Raw genomic sequence first — 19,835 nt, 5'->3', positions numbered from 1 at the left:
AACCTGGGACCCACAGCACCGAGAAGGATAGGGATGCATGGGACAACCACCTCTAGCCAGTTCCCCACACACCATCCTGACTTGGAACTATGTTGCCATTGCTGGGTCAAAAATCCTGGAATTCCCTAACAGCACTATTGGTGTACTTACACACCACGTGGACTGCAGGAGTTTAAAAAAGCATTTTGCCACCAATTTCTCCAGGCAAATTAGGGATGGGAAATAAATGCTAAGGTGTGTGTGTGTGTCTAACTGATATTACCATTTACTTAAATGGTAAATACATTCCTCACTGCAGGACTTGCCTGTATATTGCTTTCAGCTTTTTAAAAAAAAAGATTTTTCTTGTACTTGAGGTGACAGCAGGAATTTGGGACATTTACACAGACCTTTGGCACAGCAATTAGAGATTGAGTGAAGCCAGCCATTTTAAACTCTGCTCCCAAAGGATTGGTTGTTTTGTAGCCTGTTTATTTCTGTTATATAACTCTTCTTCCATGGTTTCCAAGCTTATCCAGTGATTAACTCATCTTGGTTTATGCTGAGTTAGCTTCCCTCAGCCAACTTCATGCACTAATTTGGCCTCCAAACTCCTACATTGGGAAGGATGAACATTGATCTAATTCCTGTCGACAATCTCTGTTAGGAATGTATATGTATGCATATTGGCTAAGGAAAGAACCTAGTTTGCTTGTGATCTCGGACTGTGGTTAAATATATGTCAACATGTCCCATAACTAGCATCAAATTGGGTGATACATTGGCAGGACCACATGAAACCTTCTGAACAAGAGGGGATAACAATGGGGAAAGGGGCAAAAGTCTCGGTGAGCACTTGTGTAAAGGCTTAGTCATATTTGAATAGAAGCGGAGAATGGAATTCAGTTTTTGAATAATTGAAGTTGGCTAAAATGCTGTGAAACTTGGATCTTGAATGCAGATATCAATGGACATAAAATATTAAAAGATGGCTACTCCGGCATGTTCTCATTTTTCATATGCTGCAAAACAAATTTCTCTGCTATTTCTAAGATTTTTGCAGCTGATTTTTGAAATTCTGCAAGACCTTTTGAGCATTTTTCCTGTTGAGCTTCAAACTTACCTGGAAAGTTGAGTGCATACAACCTTCTGAGCAGTAGTAAACTAACTTCAGCTTTAAATAAAAGAAACAGAAAATGCTGGAAACACTCATCAGGGTGTGTGGCATTTGTGACGGGTGAAATAGAACATTTCAGGTCATCAGAAATCAGATGAAACAACAACTCTGTTCGTCTCTCCATGGATGCTGCTTTACCTGCTGAGGATTTCTAGAATTTGTTTTCATTTCAGCTTTCTGACATCCATAGTATTTTTCTTTCATTATCCAAGTTGAAAATTTACTATTTCATCGGATTTGAAAGATTGAGTCCTCAGATACTTTATTATTCGTGCTTTCTATGCCTATTCATTTGTGATTGTTCATGCACAATTAAGTTGGAAGCTTAAAATGACCAAATCGGAGTGTGAAATTTTCTGGTACTTAAGACTTTAAGTCAGTAGTGTTGTTTGAATATTAATAGATATGTAGTCCCTATATGTGGTGTTTGTTCATATGTTTGTGTAGCTGTGAAATTGATTTGCTATACAGCAGAAGAGTAGTGAGTATGTTGCTGCTTTCCTGAAGGCATTTTGTCAAAACCCATTTTATGTTTTTAAAAAGATCACTTCCGGTTGCCTGTTCAGTAGGTGCTATCTTTAACAGGCTACACCTGAAAAGTCCCAGAAATGTCTGTTTACCTGCAGCTGAAGTTGAGGTGATGCAATAAAATACCGTGCAGTTAATTCATTTGCTTCAGTCTACCTTCATAGAAACGCTATAGTGCAGAAGGAGGCTGTTTGGTCCATTGAGCCTGCACCGACAACAATCCCACCCCAGGCACTATCCCACAATCCCACACATTTTTCCTGCTAATCCATCTAACCCACACATTCCGGGACACTGTGGGCAATTTAGCATGATCAATTATACTAACCTGCACATCTTTGGATTAAGGGAGGAAACCGGAGCACCCGGAAGGAACCCACGCAGTCATGGGGAGAATGATTGGCAGAGAGGAAACAAAGAGAAGGAATTAATGGGTGCTTTTCAAATTGGCAGGCAGTAAAACTAGTGGGGTGCCACAGGGATTGGTGCTGGAACCCCAGCTATTCACAATATATATTAATGATTTGGATGAGGAAACAAAATGTAACATCTCAAATTTTGCAGATGATACCAAGTTGGGTGGGAGGGTGAACTGTGCCGAGGATGCAGAGATCCTTCAGAATGAGCGAAGGCTCGTTGGTCAGCGAAGGCTCGTTGGTCTAGGGGTATGATTCTCGCTTTGGGCGTTGAAATTCACAAGCTTGCGAGAGGTCCCGGGTTCAAATCCCGGACGAGCCCACGTTTCGTATGGGGCGGCACGATAGCACAGTGGTTAGCACTGCTGCTTCACAGCTCCAGGGACCTGGGTTCGATTCCCGGCTTGGGTCACTGTCTGTGTGGAGTTTGCACATTCTCCTTGTGTCTGCGTGGGTTTCCTCCCACAGTCCAAAAGATGTGCGGGTTAGGTTGATTGGCCATGATAAAATTGCCCTTAGTGTCCTAAGATGCATAGGTTAGAGGGATTAGTGTGTGGATATGGGGGTAGGGCCTGGGTGGGATTGTGGTCGGTGCAGACTCGATGGGCCGAATGGCCTCTTTCTGTGCTGTAGGGTTTCTATGATTCTATGATTTCTATGATTCTATGATTCTATGATCTGGACAGGTTGGGTGAGTGGGCTAATCAATGGCAGATGCAGTATAATTTGGATAAGTATGAGGTTATTCACTTTGGAAGCAAAAACAAGAAAGCAGGTTACTACCTGAATGATTGTAAATTGGGAGAGGGGAGTGTGCAGCGGGACCTGGGTGTCCTTGTGCACCAGTCACTGAAGGTAAGCTTGCAGGTGCAGCAGACGGTAAAGAAGGCAAATGGCATGTTGGCTTCACTGCAAGAGGTTTCGAGTACAGGAGTAGGGATGTGTTATTGCAATTATACAGGGCCTTGGTGAGGCCAAACCAAGAGTATTGTGTGCAGTTTTGGTTTCCTTTTCTGAGGAAGGATATTTTTGCTCTCGAGGGAGTGCAGCGGAGGTTTACCAGGCTGATTCTGGGGATGGTGAGACTGTTTTTTGAGAAGAGATTGACTGGGTTAAGATTGTTTTTACTGGAGTTCAGACAAATGAGGGGGGCGGGGATCTCATAGAGGCATATAAAATTCTAACAGGACTAGACAGGGTAGATGCAGGGAGGATATTCCCAATCATGGGGGAGTCCAGAACCAGGGGTCACAGTCTGAGGATTCAGGGTCGACCATTTAGGACAGAGGCGAGGAGATATTTCTTCACCCAAAGAGTGGTGAGCCTCTGGAATTCATTACCACAGGAAGTAGTTGAATGTATTCCAAGAGGTGGCTGGATATAGCACTTGGGGCGAATGGGATCAAAGGTTAGGGGCAAAAGCAGGATTAGACTATTGAGTTGGATGATCCGCCATGATCGTAATGAATGGCAGAGCAGGCTTGAAGGGCCAAATTGCCTCCTCTTGCTCCCAACTTGGGCATAGATAGAGTGAACGTTCAAAGACTATTTCCTCAGGTGGATGGAGCTATTACAAGGGGGCATAACTATAGGGTTCGTGGTGGGAGATATAGGAAGGATATCAGAGGTAGGTTCTTTACGCAGAGAGTGGTTGGGGTGTGGAATGGACTGCCTGCAGTGATAGTGGAGTCAGACACTTTAGGAACATTTAAGCGGTTATTGGATAGGCACATGGAGCACACCAGGATGGTAGGGAGTGGGATAGCTTGATCTTGGTTTCAGATAAAGCTCGGCACAACATCGTGGGCCGAAGGGCCTGTTCTGTGCTGTACTGTTCTATGTTCTAACTTCTATGTTTCTATGTTAACGTGCAAACTCCACACAGACAGTGACCAAGCCAGGAATCGAACCAAGGGTCCCTGGAGCTGTGAGGCAGCAGTGCTAAACACTGTGCCACCATGCCGCTTCCTGGATACATCCCATCATCATCATCCTGCTTATAATTAAGAAAAATGGGAGTTGTAAATGAGTTGCTATGAAATGCAATTGAGTAATAGCAAAGGCACAACTGAGATTGATCCTTTAATTAAAATTCCAAAATGTCCATATCTTGCATGTAATGTGGGTTTCAACACCTTCAACATAGATGCAAATGAATAAAGCAGGAATTAATCCCAACACTGCGGGCGAATTCGGATGTCCAGTTGCTTTGGGCACTTGATTTTTTTTCATTGGGAAAGGTGTTTAAAATTGCTGCAAGCTGATGGTGTTAACTGGCTTTTTAAGATAATGTTGGACCCTCTAATGTCAACAGATCTAAATGTTGGCTTCTGAAGACGTTCCAAGTTGGAGCATTTTTAAGAATAAGAGTTAAGCAAAAAAAGGCACACAAGGAATTGTAAGTAGTATTTTTAAAATATTTTATGTACGATCGTTCATATAGAGTGGAGGATTCTTTTTGTCAGCTGGATATTTAGATATTGTGGTATGTGTACCCATGACCAAGAGTGACCAATATACTTGATCAGGAATCTTTATGTAAGCTTAGTGAAAACAGCAGTTGCTCTGAACAAAGAACAGAGAAAATTACAGCAAATCTGCACCAACCATGCTGCTCGACTTAACTAAACCTCCCTACCCTTCCAGGGACCATATCCCTCTATTCCCATCCTATTCATGTATTTGTCACGACGTCCCTTAAAAGCCACTACCATATCTGCTTCCATTACCTCCCCCGGCAGTGAGTTCCAGGCACCCCCACCCACCCTCTGTGCAAAACAAAAACCTGCCTAGTACATCTCCCTTAAACCTTGCCCCCTAGTAATTGACACTTCCACCCTGGGAAAAAGCTTCTGACTATCCATGCCTCTCATAATCTTGTAGACTTCTATCAGGTTGCCCCTCAACCTCCGTCGTTCCAGTGAGAACGAACCAAGTTTCTCCAACCTCTCCTCATAGCCCCCTCCATACCAGACAACATCCTGGTAAATCTTTTCTGTACCCTCTCCAAAGCCTCCACATCTCTCTGGTAGTATGGTGACCAAAATTGAACACTATATTCCAAGTGCGGCATAACTAAAGCTGCAACATGACTTGCCAATTTTTAAACTCAATGCCCCGGCCGATGAAGGCAAGCATGCCATATGCCTTCTTGACTACCTTCTCCACCTGCATTGCCACTTTCAGTGACCTGTGTACCTGTACACCCAGATCCCTTTGCCTATCAATACTCTTAAGGGCTCTGCCATTTACTGTATCTGCCTATCTGTATTAGACCTTCCAAAATGCATTACCTCACATTTGTCTGGATTAACCTCCATCTGCCATCTCTCCACCCAAGTCTCCAACTGATCTATATCCTGCTATATCCTCTGATGGTCCTCATCGCTATCCTCAAATCCACCAACCTTTGTGTCGCCCGCAAACTTACTAATCAGTCCAGTTACATTTTCCTCCAAATCTATATATATTACAAACAGCCAAGGTCCCAGCACTGATCCCTGAGGAACACCACTTGTCAGGAACGCCACTTGTCAGAAACGCACCCTTCCACTGCTACAGTCTGTCTTCTTTGACCGATGTGGAGATGTCGGCGTTGGACTGGGGTAAACACAGGACTTGGGCTTGCAAAATCTCACTAACTGTCCTGGCTGGAGACAATACACATCTCTTTAACCTGTGTTTAACCCTCTCTCCACTCACATTGTCTGTACCTTTAAGACTTGATTACCTGCAAAGACTCGCATTCCAACCATTATTTTGTAAATTGAGTTTGTGTCTTTATATGCCCTGTTTGTGAACAGAACTCCCACTTACCTGACGAAGGAGCAGCGCTCCGAAAGCTAGTGGCTTTTGCGACCAAATAAACCTATTGGACTTTAACCTGGTGTTGTGAGACTTCTTACCTCCTTTGACCGAGCCAGTTTTGTATCCACCTTGCCAGCTCACCTCTGATCCCATGCAACTTCCACCTTCTGCACCAGTCTGCCATGAGGGACCTTGTCAAAGGCTTTACTGAAGTCCATGTAGACAACATCCACTGCCCTACCCTCATCAATCAACTTCGTCACTTCCTCGAAAAACGTGATCAAGCTAGTGAGACACGACCTCCCCTTCACAAAACCATGGTGCCTCTCACTAATACGTCCACTTATTTTCATGTGGGGATAAATCCTGTCTTGAAGAATCCTCTCCAATAATTTCCCGACCACTGATGTAAGGCTCACCGGCCTGTAATTACCTGGATTATTTTTGTTACCCTTCTTAAACAAAGGGACAACATTGGTTATTCTCCAATCCTCTGGAACCTCCCCTGTAGTCATGATGTGGAGATGCCGGCGTTGGACTGGGGTGAACACAGTAAGAGTTTTAACAACACATATAGATGTTGCCTGGATTGAGTGGCATGCCATATGAGGATAGGCTGAGGGAGCTTGGTCTTTTCTCCTTGGAGAGACGAAGGACAAGAGGAGACCTAATAGAGGTATATAAGATGTTGAGAGGCATAGATCGGGTGGACTCTGAGGCTTTTTCCCAGGGTGGAAATGTCTGCTACGAGAGGACACAGGTTTAGGGTGCTGGGGGGTAGGTACAGGGGAGATGTTAGGGGTAAGTTTTTCACACACAGGGTGGTGGGCGAGTGGAATCGGCTGCCGTCAGTGATGGTGGAGGCGAACTCAATAGGGTCTTTTAAGAGACTCCTGGATGAGTACATGGAGCTTAATAGGATGGAGGGTTATAGGTAGGTCTAGAAGGTAGGGATGTGTTCGGCATAACTTGTGGGCCGAAGGGCCTGTTTGTGCTGTAGTTTGTCTATGTTTCTAACACCAGGTTAAAGTCCAACAGGTTTATTATGGTATTTGCTACCAAATAAACCTGTTGGACTTTAACCTGGTGTTGTTAAAACTCTTACTGTGACCTCCCCTGTAGCCAGTGAGGATACAAAGATTTCTGTCAAGGCCCCAGCAATTTCCTCCTCTGCCTCTGTCAGTATTCTGGGGTATATCCCATCAGGTCCTGGGGACTTGTCTACCTGAATGAAGAACCCCAATACCTCCTTTTTGATCTCAACATGACTCAAACTATCTACACATCCTTTCCCAGACTCATCATCCACCAAGTCCTTCACTTTGGTGAATACTGACGCAAAGTACTCATTTAATACCTCACCCATTTCCTCTGGCTCCACGCATAAATTCCCTCCCTTGTCCTTGAGTGGGCCAACCCTCTCCCTGGCTACCCTCTTGCTCTTTATATATGTAAAGAAAGTCTTGGGATTTTCCTTAATCCTGCTGGCCAATTCTCTTTCCTGACCCCTTTTAGCCCTCCTTACTCCTTGCTTAAGTTTCTTTCTACTTTCCTTGTACTCCACACTTGCTTCGTGTGTTCCCAGCCTCCTAGCTTTGACAAACGCTTTTTCTCTTTGACTAGGCTCACAATATCTCTCGTTATCCAAGGTTCCCAAAACTTGCCATACTTATCCTTCATCCTTACAGGTATGTGCCGGTCCTGTATCCCTATCAACTTACACTTGAAATTGTCCCTCATGCCAGATATGGATTTGCCCTCAAACATGTGTCCCCAATCTACAATCTTCAGTTCCTGCCTAATATTGTTGTAATTAGCCTTCCCCCAATTTAGCACCTTAACTTGAGGACTACACTTTTCCTTATCCATCAGTACCTTAAAGCTTACTGAATTATGGTCACTGTTCCTGAACTGCTCCCCTACTGAAACGTCGATCACCTGGCCGGGCTCATTCTCCAATACCAGGTCCAGTATGGCCCCTTCCCTAGTTGGACTATCTACATACAGTTTCAAGAAGCCCTCCTGGATGCTCCTTACAAACTCTGTCCCATTCATGCCCCTAGCACTAAGTGTGTCCCAGTCAATATAGGGGAAGTTAAAATCTCCCACCACAAGAACCTTGTTACTTTTGCACCTTGCCAAAATCTGCCCACCTATCTGTTCCTCTATCTCCCGCTAACAGTTGGGTGGCCTATAAGTAAACTCCCAACATTGTGACTACATCTTTCCTATTCCTGAGCTCCACCCATATTGCCTCGCTGTATGAGCCCTCCGAAGTGTCTTCCCACAGTACAGCTGTGATATTCTCCTTGACCAGTAGTACAACTCCCCCACCCCTTTTATATCCCCCTCTATTTTGCCTGAAACAACTGTATACTGGAATGTTAAGCTGCCAATCCTGTCCTTTCCTTAACCAAGTCTCTGTAATGGCAACAACATCACAGTTCCTAGTATTAATCCAAGCTCTAAGTTCATCTGCCTTATCTGTTACACTTCTTGCATTGAAATGCACTTCAATCCACCAGACCCTCTTTGATTAGCAACTACACCCTGCCTACTCTTCCTCTGAGTCTTACTGGCCCTACTCTCTAGTTCTCCTTCAGCTAATTCACCTTTGCTTTGGTTCCCACCCCCCTGCCAAACTAGTTTAAATCCTCCCATGCGACACTAGCAAACCTCATGTCCAGAATATTTACGCCCCTCCAGTTTAGATGCAACCCGTCCTTCTTGTACAGCTCCCACCTGCCCTGGAAGAGACCCCAATAGTCCAGATATCTGAAACCCTTCCTCCTGCACCAGCTGTTTAGCCATGTGTTGTGCTGCACTATCTTCCTATTCCTAGCCTCACCAGCGTGTAATCCTGAGATTACAACCTTCGAGATCCTGCATTTTAACTTCCTACCTAACTCCCTAAACTGCTGCTGCAGGACCTCATCACTCTTCCTACCTATGTCGTTAGTACCAATATGTACCACGACCTCTGGCTGTTCACCCTCTCCCTTCAGAATGCTTTCTGCCCGTTCAGAGATATGACGGACCCTGGCACCAGGGAGGCAACATACCATCCTGGAGTCTTTTTCACGTCCACAGAAGCGCTTATCTGCACCCCTAACTATAGAGTCCCTTATAACTATTGCTCTAGTGCTCTTTGTTCCCCCCTTGCTTAACAACAGAGCTAGCCATGGTGCAATTGCTCTGGCTGCTGCTGCTGTTATCCCCTGATAAGCCATCACCCCCAACAGTATCCAAAACGGTATACTTGTTAGAGAGGGGGATGACCACAGTGGATTCTTGTCCTTGGGAGGAGTAGGGTTGTGGGGGGGAAGAGTGCTTGTGCTTGTGGTGGTGACAGGGTGTGGATGGGATTTATGGTGTCATGGAAACAATGGGAATTCCAACACATCATCCAGGAATTGTTTTGTGTTTGTTCATAAATGCAGCATTAGTTTTGTCACTGCATAGTAATGAGATGTTTCCTGATAGTGGAGCTTTCCTTTGAGTATGTGATGATGCTGCTTTCAGATTATCAGAGCAACAAGTTCTGCTCACAAATTTTGGAACCTGTTCCTTTAAAGGAAATTTAATCTGAATTGCAAGAATGATCAGATCTGTGTTTTGATGGATGCCCCTTAAATTTTAATACTAATTGTAATTGGGCATCCATCTGTAGAGTTGATGGATAGTTGACAGGTTGTGTGAAGTTTTTGTTGGTTTTTCAGTGGCAGAATGGGTATTATCTCAACTGCCCATTTAGGTGGACAGTAATCTTTCAGCTATTACCTTTCTGATGATTTTTGAACATCAGTTGCATGTGATTGCCTGGAACTAGAAGAAAGAATAGAACACTAACGGTCTTGATTCCTTCCAAGACCTTGGGAGACTCTGTTTCCAGACTCCAGTCAAAAGGTGTTTTGAGAGTGACTTGAGATGACCAACTGAGTGATTAGCTTGTTTTCCTCCGAGCAACCTCACACTGCCTTTAACAAGTAATCACCAATATAACGGGGCATTTTTCTTTATCTATTGTCTTTAGTGTACACCTTTGCATGCTGTAGGCTTCCTTGGAGTTTCATAAGTGTATGAACCTGTACTTGTTTACAGCAAATTACATCAGCTGCAGTGCTCCCAAGGCACTTCACTGTTGACACTGCAACAGGAGTTAGTTAGCCTGGGCCTGGCAATTTACCATCTGTTCAGGTGTTGATCATTTGATCACAGTTCCTGAATTGCTCCAAAGCCATTGCGACAGCATTAATAACCACGCTATGAAATGCGAATCTACCATGGGAAGTAATTCTATCTGACTGTGACCAAAATAAACGATCCCGCTTCATCCTTCTCAACTTGTTTGCGATCTTTGACATACTTGATCACACGGCCATTATCTTTTCTTCTATATCTAATTGTACCCAGAGAGTCACTTGCAATGGCTTCCCTTCCTGCTCCCACACTGTTACCTTTGGTGTTCCTTGACCCCTTCCTCTTTCTTCTTTACATGTTGTTGCTTAATAATTTTAGTTTCCACATGTACTCCGACAACATCCAACACTACTTCACCACCACCACCTCTCACATCAGCTCCACTTTCTCTCAATTGTCAGAATGCTTATGCAACAACCAACACTGGATGAGCAGAAATTTTCTTCAATTAGGTAAAAATGGAAAATGGTGGAAAAACTCAGCAGGTCTGGCAGCATCTGTGGAGAGAGGAGTGGAGTTAATGTTTTGAGTCCAGAACAGTTCTGTAGAAGGGCCATATGAACTCGAAACATTAACTTTGTTTTTCTGTCCATACATGCTGCCAGACCTGCGCCAGAGACTGTGTTTGATTCCTGGCTTGGGTCACTATCTGTGCGGAGTCTGCATGTTTTCTCTGCGTCTGTATGGGATTCCTCCGGGTGCTCCAGATTCCTCGCACAGTCCGAAAGACGTGCTGGTGAGGTGCATTGGGCGTACGAAATTCTCCCTCTGTGTACCCAAACAGGCACTGAAGTGTGGCGACTAGAGGATTTTCACAGTAACTTCATTGCGGTGTTAATGTAAGCCAACTTGTGACACTAATGAATAAACTTTAAAACGTTTTCTCCAACTTCCAATTTCCTCCAACTAAGCATTGTTTTTGGTCTCCACTAAAATCTGTGTTCCGGTTCTCGAGCCACTGACTACATTCCTCTCCCTAGCAAAACTGTTAAATGGTAACTAGAATGTCCACTACTTTAGTATCATTGAGATGAGTTTTTGACCATGCATCCAGACTATCACTAAGATCAATTTCCAGCTTTGTTTTGTTATTCATCAATGGGATTAATTCCGATCTACCCTTGAACTGAATGGCCATCTCACAGGGCATTTAAGAGTCAACCACTGTGGATCTGGCCAGACAAGGTAAAGATGGCACATTTTCTTCCCTCAAGGGCATTAGTGAACTAAATGGGTTTTTACAACAACTAACAATGGTTTCATGGTCTAATTCATCTAATGATGACTCTTAATCCAGATTTCAGAATTTAAAAAAATTAAATTCAATGTGGTGGGATTCACACACTCTTCTCCAGAGTATTGCTCTGGGTCTCAGGATTACTAGTCCGTTGACATTACCACTATACCACAACTATCCTGACTACTCCTGCTTTAGCTCATTTGTTGCTGAAACATTCATCCCATGCCACTGTTACCTTCAGACCTGACTATTTTAACACACGTGGCCAGCCTCCCACATTTAACCTCTTAAAATTGAAGGCATCCAAAACTTTGTGCCCTAACGTGCACCATATCCAGTTCAACCATCATCCCTGTGCTTGCAGCCCTATGTTGGCTCCCATTAAGCCATGTTTTCAAATTCCCCTGTGGCCTTACCTCTGCTTATGTCTTTATCTTCTTCAGCCCCAAAACCATCTGAGATATGTGCACTCCTCTAAATCCAGTCTGTTGAGAATTCCAGATTTTTAATCATCCTTCAGCCAAGGCCCTGAGATCTGGACTTTCCTTGCTAAACCTATCGACTACCTTCTCGCCTTTTAAGCTGCTCCTTAAAGTCTGCCTCTTTTACCAAGCTTTTGATTATCTGTCTTGACAGTTCATTACGTTACTTGGTGTTAAATTTGGTTTTATAATTCTTCTATGACAGGGAACCAAAAAATATTAAATTGTACAGAACTGTGAAAAATAAAGAATAAAATACTGTGGATGCTGGAAATCTGAGGTAAAGACTCAGCAAGTCCTGCAGAATCTCTGGAAAGAAACCGAATTAATGTTTCAGGTTATTGATCTTTTATCAGAAAAGTCATCAACCTTGAACATTAATTATGTTTCCCTTTCCACAGATGCTGCCAGTCTTGCTGAGAATTTGCAGCATTTTTCTCTCTCTATTTGAGAAATAAAGGTTTGGAGGTGGGTGGGGTGCAGTGGGGGAGGACGGTCCGGTGGGGGTGGGTAGCGGAGAGAAGATGATTTAACAAGGTCATAAATCTTGAACAAACATTGCAAGTTTATGCTGGGAAAAATGATGTATGTAACCAGACTTTGAGGGATGGAAAGCAAATTGCATATTTGTAATGTGGTTGATAAATATTACTGATATATCAGTGGGGCCTGTATCTTGATTTCAGTAAGGTATATATTTTCTTTGTGTTTCATGTGACATATTGCTGTATTAAAGCAATGGGTAAATTGCTGCCATTTTTAGACTGCAGCAACACTGTGGTAAACAATAGAAAGCCTATTTTAGTAAAAATGTCACGTTACGTGTCACCATTTCATTGCAGAAAATAGAGATTTATGTTTGCAGATGTTATTGCATTTGGTATGCTATCCTGGTTTAAAAGTTATATAACTAATCTCTACTGTTTGAAGGAACAGTTGTTTACAGAAATGAAAAAAGTTAAATGTGATGTTGCATGACATGACAAGGCAACCTTCGGAAACGCAAAATAGCTCTCGGAATACACTGATCCATAATAACAATGTTAAAGTTGTCTGAAAAATATGTAAAGCTTTAATAAATCGCCGTTTGATAATTGAGTTACAAATAGTTTTGTTGAATGATATTTGTTTTGTCAAATATTATAGTCTGTCCAGCTCATTGTATTGAAAACGTGGTTGCTACTGGTGGAATTTGTTATTGCTGCCCTCTAAGTGAATCAATCTTTCACTGGATTGGCGTGATAATTTAACAATTGAACTCCGACTGCTAAATCCTTTCTGATCTATGCAGAATAAACTAATTATCCTCGGGTAGAAGGTCTGTCAGAATGTTCATTATTGCCTGGTTTTAAACACATGTTGGTATGAAGCTCAAGTATAAAGAAATTTGAAGAAAAAAATCCTTCTAATGGCAAACGAACAGTGCAATGAAAGCTGTCAAGCTTCTGGATGTAAAGTATGTGGTTTTTGTTTTTGAGCAATGGCATAATTTTGCTTGATCTATGCAGTCTTGATAATGTGAGAATTAAATGTGTGTGCTGACCAAAATGCAATTCATTCATTGAATATTTGCTGTGAACACTGCATTATTTAAAGTGGAAAAACATCCAGTAACCTAGTAACTAATAGCCTGCTACAATATTTGTGCCTCAGTTTATGGTGTGCTTTTCATCACGGAATACTTATTCTTGAATTTGAGCAAGAAAATTGTTTTTCTGCATTTTCCAATACCCCATCGGAGTTAAGTTCAACATGATTTGTTTGTGATTTAGCATGCATAAAAATACTCAGTTGTAAGGTGCTGATTGTGGTTTCTATTTCTACATGCAATAAATCCATAGGAGTTGTGCAATAATACTGGTTCTTCATATTCTTGCCTAAAGGATTGTGCTCTTTGCTTCGTGTTTTATTTCCTAATGGCGATTTCAATCATCTATTCCATTGTACTGCAGGTTGTAGTCAATTTAGATATCCCTTCATGTTTTTGCACATTTAATTAATTTTAGCAGCGCTCGGACATCTATTTTGTGATTCATTAAGCGTACGTACTTTAACAGTGTAACATGCTTTAAAACAATCATTCAAGTTAGTGTTGTGATTAGGGCTAGCCTTAAATTACACCCAGCTCCCTCAGTATGCTGCCTATGTACTAGCTCAGATCCCGCAAGTGGAGTTTTGCAGGACTGTTTGTGATTCTATTAAAGGGATAAGTAAGGCAGTCATAAAGAATATGCAGAGAATAATGAAAAAACGAAATAGGCAGGGAAAGCCAAAAGCTCAGAATAAGAAACAGAGGCTTTAGAATGAATCTAAGCCCAGAGTTCAATGGGTATCCTTGTCCTCACTCCCTATAGCACCCGCTGCCCCCTCCAACCCCCCAAAAATGGACTGTTTGTCAACAGGTGCAGTTAGCACTGGCCGACCCAAACATGCTGCCTGTATGAAAGCGCATCCCCTGTCTCTAAAGTTGGGATCGGACTGGGAATTCCAAAGATTCACCACCTCTGAGTGAAGAAATTCCTCTTCATCTCAGTCCTTAATGGAATACATCTTATTCTGAGACCATGTCCCTGGTTCTAGATACCCCATGTAATGCAATCCTCCAGTTATTCCACTCCATCTGACGAAGGAGCTCTGCTCTGAAAGCTTATGGTATTTGCTACCAAATAAACCTGTTGGACTTTAACCTGGTGTTGTGAGACTTCTTACTCTAGATACCCCAACCAGGGGAATCATCCTTTCTGCATCTACCCCACTGAGCTCTAAGAATTTTATATGCATCCATGAGATCACCTCTCAAAATCTTAACTGTAGAGAATACAGGCCCAGTTCCCAATCTCTTCTCAACAGACAGTCCCACCATCCCAGGTGATGGACATCAGTCTGGTGAACCTTCATTGCATTTGCTCTATGGCGAGTATATCTTTCCTTGGGTAAGGAGACTAAAACTGTACACAGCACTTCAGGTGTAGTCTCACCAAGGTTCTATACAATCTACCTTTACTCCTGCACTCAAATCCTCTTGCAATAAAGGCCAACATACTATTTTCCTTCTTAATTGTTTGTTGCACTTGCATGTTAACTTTGTGACTTGTGCACATGGACACCCAGGTCATTTTCAACATCAACACTTCCCAACCCCTCAATGTTTAATTAATACTCTTTCTGTTTTTCACACCAAAGTGGATAATTTCACACTTTCCCACATTGTATTCAATCTGTCATGTTCTTGCCCATTCACTCAGTTTAAATCACCTTGAAGTCTCTTTGATCTTCCTCACAACACACGTTGATATCAGTAAATTTGGAAATATTGCATTTGGTCCCCACATCCAAATCATTGATATAGATTGTGAATAGCTGCGGTCCATGTATCAAATGCTGCAAAATGTCTATTCATTCGCACCAGTGAGACATTTGATACCTTTAAAAGCCTGTCACTTAGGAATGGCACCACTATTCCCTTGCATTCCCAGTCTCCACGAGGAAGGCGTGATGGCATAAAGGCATTGGAGAATGTATCTAAGTTGAGGCTGTTGACAATGCATCTGACCACTAAAATGTTGCTGTTGATGGGAGTTGATGCCAAATATCATTGAAGCCAGGAAGGGTCCTGGTTGTCATGCTTGTACTATAAAGTTTCAACAAATGGGAGCTGGCAAGTAAAAAGAATGTGACTTCACCCAAGGTAGTGGTGCCAATTCTGCCTGAACAGTAGTGCTTTTCAGACACAGCAGCTTTTATAATAGTGTGAAGTTAAATCAGCTAAGCCTTGCTGCTTTTGTTAAACACAGGATATATGCCCACTGGCTTTCAGGGCTTACCATGAATTGGTAGAAAATTAATGCAATCCTCCAGTTATTCATACAGCAGTTATTCATACACCATATCCTTTCCTAACATGGGAAATGAGCTGTACATGATGTAAGTGCTAAGGCACCTGACTGCACATCCAAGCATCTGGACTCGAGCTTCTCATTGGAAATGCTGGTCTCACATTCATGCTACATAAGAGACTGACTGTGGAAAATAAGGAACAGACTATTAATGTGAATGTGTGGTTGTTTGCATAGAGAGATGGCTGGAAGACAAAAAATAAAGAGTAAGCATAAATGGTATTTTTGGATTTGCTGAATGAAGATGGTGAGGCACCACAAGGGACCTTTTGTTTTTCATTTAGTTTCATTTTAAGGGCATGGTAAGTTATATTGGAGTTTGTCAATTATGCCAAAATGGGGGAAATCAAGAAGAGCAGGAGGTTATAGTTGTGAAAAATGGGATAGGTATATCAAATAGTTCTTTTTAAAAAAAAATGGTTTTGAAGAGTAAATGCTAAAAGAATATTCACGCTTTGACAAATTGCTAATGTGGTTGAGGGCTAAGGATTATTCCTGGAAGTTGAAAGAATATTTTAGAGGATTATTGGATAATGGACTGTTTTACAACAAGTGACTATTGAAGCAGAAACTGTGACATCATTTCAAATGCATCCATATTTGAAATGGAATAATAGGAAGGAATACTGTAAATGATGGGAAATGTGATTGTAATGCATGTCAAAAGCTAACTGTTTCGGTAGGGTCAGTGGTGTCTCGTAATAAAATTTGAATTTATAACCTGGATGTCATGTCGTTGTAGCTTTTTGGATAGATTATGGACACTGGAAGAATTGCCCATATCAAGATGCCAGCAAAGTTGGTTCATTCACTGTTCTGATATTGGAAGTTGAAGCTTCCCTGGCAATTCCCACAGACCACTTGCATTGGGAGCAGTAGTGCATCTCCTGGGATACATCTGGTTTCTGCCTATCTGAAGAGCAGTAGACCTGGACCGTTATTTGTTGATCTTCAGTAAAGTTAATACGGTATTGCTTTGGCCAATGTTCAGGCTTTCATTCATTTTCACTTCGAGAAAAATGAGCAAAATTATTCTTTCACAGGATAGTTATCTTCAGATGAAAAGGTGGGCCAAAAGGTGACAAATGCAGTATATGGAGGAAGTGTGAGGTTATCCACTTTGGTAATAAGAACAAGAAATCTGAATATTTTAAAAAAGGGATGAATCTTAAATGTTAAAAAACTTCATGGGGCCTGGAGTCAGTGTCAAGGACTCTTGGGGCAATCCCCTCTCAACCATATATAACTGTCACCATCTCTGGTGGGTCTGTCCTGCTGATGGGACAGGACCCAATCATTGTGGTATCTTGGACATTGGCTGTAAGATATGATTCCGTGAGTATGACACTATCAGGATGTTACATGATTAAACTATGGAACAGCTCTCCTAATTTTGGCACAAACCCCCAGATGCTCATAAGGAGGACTTTACAGGATTGACATGACCTGGTGTGCTGTTGTCGTTTTGAGGTTAATGTTGGGAAGGTTGGCCAGTTTTGTTCCAGTTTGACTTGTCTGTAGTGATTTGGCAACTGGCCAGCTTGCTAAGCTATTTCGGAGGGCACAAGTGCAGTCACATGTTGGCCATACCAGATAAGGCTGGTTGAATTACTTCCCGAAAGGACATTATTAAACCAGATGGGTTTTTAAACATATTCGATGGTCACCATTAATGAGATTGTCTTTGAATTCCAGATTTTTAAACAATTAATTGAATTTATAAATTCATTGAATTTAAATTCCACTAGCTGCTGTTGGTGGGATTTTAACCCGTGCCTGTCTCTCTGGATTACGAATTCAGTACAGTAAGAAATCTCAACACCAGGTTAAAGTCCAACAGGTTTATTTGGTAGCACAAGCCACGAGCTTTCGGAGCGCTGCTCCTTCATCAGGTGAATGGGAGTTGTCATAGAAATCATAGAAACCCTACAGTGCAGAAAGAGGTCATTTGGCCCATCGAGTCTGCACCGAACACAATCCCACCCAGGCCCTACCCCCATATCCCTACATATTTACCTGCTAATCCCTCTAACCTATGCATCTCGGGACACTAAGGGGCAATTTTAGCATAGCCAATCAACCTAACCCGCACATCTTTCGACTGTGGGAGGAAACCGGAGCACCCGGAGGAAACCCACGCAGACACGAGGAGAATGTGCAAACTCCTCACGGACAGTGACTCAAGCCAGAAATCGAACCCAGATCCCTGGAGCTGTGAAGCAGCAGTGCTAACCACTGTGCTACCGTGCCGCCCATGGCTTGTGTTCACAAACCACTGTGCCAGCCATGGTTTGTGTTCACAAACAGGGCATATAAAGACATAAACTCAATTTACAAGATAATGGTTGGAATGCAAGCTTTACAGGTAATCAAGTCTTAAAGGTACAGACAATGTGAGTGAAGAGAGGGTTAAGCACAGGTTAAAGAGATGTGTATTGTCTCCAGCCAGGAGTCAGTGAGATTTTGCAAGCCCAGGCAAGTCGTGGGGATTACAAATAGTGTGAAATGAACCCAAGATCCCGGTTGAGGCCGTCCTCGTGTGCGGAACTTGGCTATCAGTTTCTGCTCAGCGATTCTGCGTTGTCGTATGTCGTGAAGGCCGCCTTGGAGAATGCTTACCCAAAGATCAGAGGAACAACGAGGAACACTACAGACAGTTATCCGCAAATCTGACCAAAGAACTCCGACCTGTCAACTCAACAGATTGATCAAGACTTTTGATCCGGACCTTCAGAGCACCCTCCGTGCTCTCAACCCACCTACTCCTCATGTTGGAGATCTCTACTGCTTCCCGAAGATACACAAGGCCAAGACACCCGGCCGTCCCATCGTATCAGGTAATGGGACCCTGTGCGAGAACCTCTCTGGCTACGTCGAGGGCATCCTGAAACGCATTGTACAAAGAACCCGCAGCTTTTGTCACGACACTACGGACTTCCTACGGGAACTTAGCGCAAATGGAGCTGTTGAACCAGGAGCACTCCTCGTCACAATGGATGTCTCGGCACTCTACACCAGTATCCCCCACGACGATGGCATTGCTGCAAGTGCCCCAGTACTCAATGCAAACAACTGCCAATTTCCAGATGCAATTTTACAACTCATTCGCTTCATCCTGGACCACAACGTCTTCACCTTCGACAACCAGTTCTTCTTCCAGACACACGGAACAGCCATGGGGACCAAATTCGCACCTCAATATGCCAACATCTTCATGCACAGGTTCAAACAAGACCTCTTCACCGCACAGGACCTTCAACCGATGCTATACACTAGATACATCGATGACATTTTCTTCCTTTGGACTCATGGTGATCAATCACTGAAACAACTATATGATGACATCAAGTTCCATCCCACCATCAGACTCACCATGGACTACTCTCTAGAATCGGTTGCATTCTTGGACACATGCATCTCCATCAAGGATGGTCACCTCAGCACTTCACTGTACCGCAAGCCCACGGATAACCTCATGATGCTTCACTACTCCAACTTCCACCCTAAACACGTTAAAGAAGCCATCCCCTATGGACAAGCCCTCCGTATACACAGGATCTGCTCAGATGAGGACGATCGCAACAGACACCTCCAGACGCTGAAAGATACCCTCATAAGAATAGGATATGGCGCTCGACTCATCGATCGGCAGTTCCGACGCGCCACAACGAAAAACCGCACCGACTTCCTCAGAAGACAAACACAGGATACGGCGGACAGAGTACCCTTCGTCTCCCCGGAGTGGAGAAGCTACAACATCTTCTCTGAAGCCTTCAACATGTCATCCATGAAGACGAACATCTCGCCAGGGCCATCCCCACACCCCCACTTGCCTTCAAACAACCGCACAACCTCAAACAGACCATTGTCCACAGCAACCTACCCAGCCTTCATGAGAACAGTGACCACGACACCACACAACCCTGCCACAGCAACCTCTGCAAGATGTGCAGGATCATCGACACGGATGCTATCATCTCACGTGAGAACACCATCCACCAGGTACACAGTACATACTCTTGCAACTCGGCCAACGTTGTCTACCTGATACGCTGCAGGAAAGGATGTCCCAAGGCATGGTACATTGGGGAGACCATGCAGACACTACGA

The 19,835-nt window shown here is 43.2% G+C and overlaps 1 protein-coding gene and 1 non-coding gene across 3 annotated transcripts in view; both read left to right on the top strand.

Annotated features, from left to right (window-relative positions):
* Window positions 1–19,835, top strand: part of LOC144500569 (protein TANC2-like) — a 1,073,639-nt gene that overhangs the window by 126,363 nt on the left and 927,441 nt on the right. The window lies entirely within an intron of this gene.
* On the top strand, window positions 2,333–2,422 carry trnap-ugg (transfer RNA proline (anticodon UGG)). The gene is given in 2 exon segments: window positions 2,333–2,368; window positions 2,387–2,422. It is a non-coding gene; the product is annotated as a tRNA-Pro (tRNA).

Source organism: Mustelus asterias, chromosome 11 (genome assembly GCF_964213995.1).
Source record: "Mustelus asterias chromosome 11, sMusAst1.hap1.1, whole genome shotgun sequence".
Classification (NCBI taxonomy): Eukaryota; Metazoa; Chordata; class Chondrichthyes; order Carcharhiniformes; family Triakidae; genus Mustelus; species Mustelus asterias.
The sequence above is the reverse complement of the archived record's forward strand: the minus strand, read 5'-3'. Positions and strand labels throughout refer to the sequence as shown.